The sequence below is a fragment of the Babylonia areolata genome, chromosome 14 (assembly GCF_041734735.1).
Source record: "Babylonia areolata isolate BAREFJ2019XMU chromosome 14, ASM4173473v1, whole genome shotgun sequence".
Lineage (NCBI taxonomy): Eukaryota > Metazoa > Mollusca > Gastropoda > Neogastropoda > Buccinidae > Babylonia > Babylonia areolata.
The window spans coordinates 24,828,722-24,834,961 of NC_134889.1; positions in this window are offsets into that span (position 1 = coordinate 24,828,722).

A 6,240-nucleotide genomic window follows, 5' to 3' on the forward strand; every position below is an offset into this window, starting at 1 on the left:
ATGTATTTGTGTCTATGCAGATGACAAATACACCCCTCTGCACCACCTTACACCACTCTCCACCTGTCCACTCCCCTCTAAACCCCTCCTCACACCTCTGTATTCCTCTGCACCCCCACCACATCAAAACCTCGTAGCAGGGACAGGGAAACATTAAGAATAATGGGTGCAGCACATTTATGCACAATGTTGTTGTTGCCTCTGCTGTTGACGTGCCCCATTCATTCCCATTCATTCTCCTGCCCGGGATGGGCGTAGAGGAGACATGAGGGACGATTCCGTAGTCAGACGACGCCATCCGGTTCTATCTTCTGCCTGTCGTATCAGCGTAGCGCTATCCATATTGGTCCATTCCTTGATGTTGTCCATCCAGCATTTAGCTTGCCTCCCTCTTCGCCTACCACCCTCTAGCGTTCCCTGTAGAACTGTCTTTTGCAGTGAATTGTGGCGTGTCACATGCCCGAACCATGACAGCTTCCTCCTTTTGACCACTGCTAAGAGTGGTTCCAGTGGACCCACTAGCATAGTTATTTGGCTCTTGACAAAGTCATTGGTCTTTCTGTCCTTCCATGAGATTCCAAGCAGTCGTCTGAAGCATTTTGTCTCAAACGTCTGGACTTTCCTAGTAGTCTCTGCTGTTAAAGTCCAACTTTCACATCCATACAGCAGTATGGATAGCACCAGGGATCGGTACAGTTTGATCTTTGTTGGAAAGCTGATCTCTCTGCTCTTCCAGATCTTGCTGAGCTTAGCCATTGCTGATGTTGCGATCGCTATCCTAATCTTTATTTCAGTTGTTGAGCGACCGTCGTTTGTGAGGGTGGTGCCGAGATATTTGAAAGCATCCACTTCTTCAAGTTGTTGTCCGTTCATGAAGATTTGAGCTTGGGTGTTAGTTGAGCTGTTTACCAACACTTTGCTTTTCTCGGTGCTCACTTCCATTCCGTATGCACCTGCTCTTCCTTCTAGTCTCTTGGTGAGGTCTTGTAGTTCTTTGTTGCTGCCTCCTAGTAGATCTATGTCATCTGCGAATCTCAAGTTGTTGATGATTCTTCCTCCTATGGAGATGGTAGAGTGGAAGTCATGGAGGGTTTCGCGCATGATGTTTTCTAGGAAAAGGTTGAATAGTACTGGGGAGAGCAGGCAACCCTGACGGACACCGACTGTGGTCTTAAAGTATATTCCGATTTGGTTGTTGAGGAGGACTGCGCTGCTGGATGTCTTGTACAGCGCCTGAATGACTTGGGTGAGACCCTCCTCGATGCCAAACTGTCTGAGTACCTGCCACAGTCCATCATGCCACACCCTGTCAAAGGCTTTCTTGAAGTCTATGAAGTTGTGGAACAGGTCTCTTTGATGTTGCAGGTGTTTTTCCATCAGTAATCGGCAGGTGAAGATCTGTTCTACTGTGCTTCTGCCTGCTCTGAATCCGGCTTGTTCCTCTGCCAGGTGTTCTTCAGCCTCTTTCTTGAGTCGGTTTAGAATGACTCGAAGCATGATTTTGCTCGTGTGGCTAATAAGACTGATTGTCCATCATGCCACACCCTGTCAAAGGCTTTCTTGAAGTCTATGAAGTTGTGGAACAGGTCTCTTTGATGTTGCAGGTGTTTTTCCATCAGTAATCGGCAGGTGAAGATCTGTTCTACTGTGCTTCTGCCTGCTCTGAATCCGGCTTGTTCCTCTGCCAGGTGTTCTTCAGCCTCTTTCTTGAGTCGGTTTAGAATGACTCGAAGCATGATTTTGCTCGTGTGGCTAATAAGACTGATTGTCCTGTAATTCTGGCATTGGCGGAGATTCCCCTTTTTTGGTATGGGGATGATGAGCGACCGAGTCCATTCTGAGGGCCACTGTTTTGTCTCCCAGATCTTTTGACACATTGCTGTTACAATTGTGACCAGCTCATTCCCTCCGTGTTTGAGCAGCTCTGCCGGAATGTTGTCTGCTCCAGGTGACTTTCCTGCTGGTAGACTGCGTACAGCTTCTTCCACTTCTTCCCTCGACGTTGACGTGTTGACGTGCACAGGTAAAGAAATGTTTTCTGAAGAAAGATCTCATTGAAACCACAGCGAAACGGCAGGGGAAAGCATCGAAGTGAAAATAAATGTTTTGAACTGACTGCATAATGCGTGTTTATTCCTTTCCAAGTCGTCAATTTATGCTGGGCAACCCTTTGAGTCCCTCCGAGCTCGGGAAGATTTTAAATTTTTTTTAATCTTTTTATTTTTTTTATTTTTTACCTTCAGTGCCGGGGAGGGGGGTGGTGGTGGTGTCAGGGTAGGGGTGGTGGTGGTGTAATTTGAATGATTGCTGATTTTCGATTTTAAAATATATAAAAAAGAAGATATAACCATCCTTTCATATATGTACAGATATTTTCATTGTGATTGATCTTGTCTCTGTTGTTTAGATATAACCATCATTTCATATATGTACAGGTATTTTCATTGTGATCGATCTTATCTCAGTTGTTTGGATATAACCATCATTTCATATATGTACATTATATTTTCATTGTGATTGATCTTATATCAGTTGTTTAGTTATGTTTTTGTGTACGCGTGATGGAGTGTAAGAGTTGTTGCATTAAGGGAATGTATCAGTCGACACGACAGTGCATTTGTAGAACCAGTGAATGTGTTTCTGTTTTACGATTTAAAAAAAATATATACATCTTCATTTAACTGTATAATGCTTCTTCTGCGTTCGTGGGCTGCAACTCCCACGTTCACTCGTATATGCACGAGTGGGCTTTTACGTGTATGACCATTTTTAACACGCCATGTAGGCAGCCATACTCCGCTTTCCACCATAACCCACCGAACGCTGACATGGATTTCAGGATCTTTAACGTGCGTATTTGATCTTCTGCTTGCGTATACACACGAAGGGGGTTCAGGCACTGGCAGGCCTGCACATAATTATGTTGACCTGGGAGATCGTAAAAATCTCCACCCTTTACCCACCACGCGCCGTCACCGTGATTCGAACCCGGGACCCTCAGATTGAAAGTCCAACGCTTTAACCATTCAGTTATTGCGCCCGTCATAGTATTTATTCAATAATCTTAAGAAAGGATTTGTAGAGCCCTTAGAGCTTGCTTCTACTTGCATTTTAGCGCTGTATAAAAATGAATTATCATCATCATAATTAGCAGTAGTAGTAGAGCAGTAGTAGTGGTAGTAGTAGTAGCAGCAGCAGCAGTAGTAGCAGTAGTAGTAGTAGGAAGAGGAGGAGGAGGAGGTTGCGTATGTTACGAAACTACAAACTGGCTGTTCAAAAGCTTCAATGAAAGCTTGCTTTGTCTCTTTCCTACTACTACTACTGCTGCTGCTGCTGCTGCTGCTGCTGTTGCTTCTACTACACAATAAAGCTGTGCAGTTGTGTTATGTATGTTGCGAAAAAACGAAGGTCGTTTTCCCGACTGTTGCCACTGCTACTTTTTTTTTTTTTTTTTTTTTTTTTTTTTTGCTGTTTTCCACCACTGCGGAACAAACTGCTTGCGTACTGATCTACATCAATGCACGTGTGTGTGTGTGTGTGTGTGTGTGTGTGTGTGTGTGTGTGTGTGTGTGTGTGTGTGTGTGTGTGCGAGAATGAACATGACATATGTTGAATGTGTGTGTGTGTGTGTGTGTGTGTGTGTGTGTGTGTGTGTGTGTGTGTGTGCTCCTTTCGTTTTCATTTTCTTTCCCTTCATAATAAAAACAACAACAACAACAACAACAACAAAAACGTGTATCACTGCACTCTGGAAAAGGAGTACACCTACTTATTGATTTGAACATTGTGATAATCGATATGTGTGAAAGTACTTTGTAAAGGCCTTGTAAACTATTTTGCATTAACAAGAATAATGACAGTAATAATAAACAGTATTTCGCTGGATACTTGTGCAGAAACAAATCAAAACGATTTCCCACCAGTCATTAACACCCACAGAAGGGATGAGAGAACAATTCAAACTTTAAATCATTATATAAATCATAGAAAGATAGAAACACTGTAGACCGGAAAGTGGAAAGGGGGGTGGTAGGAATGGAGGGGAGTGATGGGTGGGGAGGTGGGCGTGGAAGCTATTTTGGAAGGAGGTAGTAGTATTTAAGGCCAGACTCGAAAGCGCTGAGTGCAGAGATTTGACGAAGCGAAAGAGGGAGCTCATTCCAAGTTGTATGGTCCAGTTGATAAGCGAACATGTGGACATGTATACATGTATCCTAAATTCTACTGTATCTGTGTTTGTGTATGATTTTCGATTTATGTTTGTACCTTTTTATGTACTATCCCCCTCTCACCCCCACCCCAATACTCCTTGTGACCCCGGTACACTTGGTAATAAAGACATATTCTATTCTGTTCTATTCTATTCTTTTGATTCTAAAACAGTGTTCCGGACTCCACGGTAAATTCCATATACTTGGGGAACATGCTTAACTCTGAGCAATACTTCTTCTTCTTCTTCTTGTGCGTTCGTGGGCTGCAACTCCCACGTTCACTCGTATGTACACGAGTGGGCTTTTACGTGCATGATCGTTTCAACCCCCCGCGCGCCATGTAGGCAGCCATACTCCGCTTTCGGGGGTTTCTCTGAGAAATACAAGCGCTGCAAAGATCTCGTCTCATGCAAACCCTCCCCCAGAGACAGAGAGTGTTTTTTTTTGTTTTTTTAATCAGAGAGTAGAGCATTCCTGGCGATGTTGGAAATACTGAATATGTCGAACACACACACACACACACACACACACACGCACAAGTCTACATAAATACCGGAGCGTGAATCATTCAGTATGATGGGAGGCAGAAAGCCTTCCGGGTGTGTTTTATATTACTAATTCTTGCAAGATACTAAACCGAGTTTACGCACAAACACACACACACACACACACACACACACACACGTGCGCGCGCGTGCCAAATACAAGTGCAAGTGAAGTGCGCACTTATGTGACCCTGTTCCGTTCTCACACTTCCCAGATTGAATTGCACACCCACGTTCTCAGCATTTTTAGATAATCAGTAACATTGCATCGGAGTAGTGTGAAGAAAGTATCGATAAAGCCATCAAGTACATTTGTACATCATCGATCAATGAATGAAGCGCAATGTGTGTGTGTGTGTGTGTGTGTGTGTGTGTGTGTGTGTGTGCGTGCGTGCGTGCGTGCGTGTGTCTGTGTGTCTGTGCGTGTCTGTGTGTGTGTGCTTGCGCGCTTTTGTTTAACGTCTATCCACCATTGTGATTTTAGACTAAACTCTGTGTGTGTGTGTGTGCGTGCGTGTGTGTGTGTGTGGGGGGGGGGGGGGCGGGGGGGGGGGGGGGGTGCGCGCCCTTCCACTCTCTCTGTCCTCTTCCTCTTTCGCCCCTCTTCTTTTTCCCTCTCTATCCAGCCATGTCTTCTCTCTCTCCCCCCCCCCCTCGTCCCCCCCCCCCCCTCCTTCTCACCACAAACCTCTCACCACCACAACCCGCGCTGTAGGATTCGTTCCGGTAGTTAAAAAAAAAAAAAAAACATAAAAAAACACGTAGGTCATTAAGGCTTAACTTCCGTGTGTGTGTGTGTATGGGGGGGGGGGGGGGGGGGGGGGGTAGGTGTGTGTTAATGAAAACATATAACAAATAGTTTCACCATTAGCAGTAGAAGTCCACAGACATAATTATAGATAGACAGGCAGACAGACATATATGCCACTTTTACACAATAGAAAAAAAAAAAAAAGTTCTGTTCTGATAATCGTGTTAACGTCCGTTGCCCCCACCCCCACCCCCCAATCCCCTCCACGCACACACACACTCCCCCCAGCCCCCCTTTTTTAACCCTTGAACTGCTAAAACCTGGATGCAATGACAACAGAAAGGGAATCTGTGTCAACTGCACTTGGCACTTTTTTTTTTCTTTTTTTTTTTTTGCGTTCATTTTAATTAATGTTGTATATGTATCTGACGCTGAACTTGGATATACATTATATAATCGGGAGGAAGTAAGTCCCAAAATCAGAATGGTGTCTGACTCTCTGAAATATAACTGTCTCACCTTCCTGGAGGTCACAAGGTCACAGGTCATGTCGCGCTTCGGCACCCTGAGGTCACACCCCTTTTCAATAACCAGCATACGTGGCAGCAATAGTCAATGGGTTAATAACGAAACTATGTCTGTGGCATGACAACCTGTCAACGAAAGCCTGTCCTGCTGTTGTATATGTATACATGTATACATACATATATTTTAAGCAGCCGTGTAGAGGAGT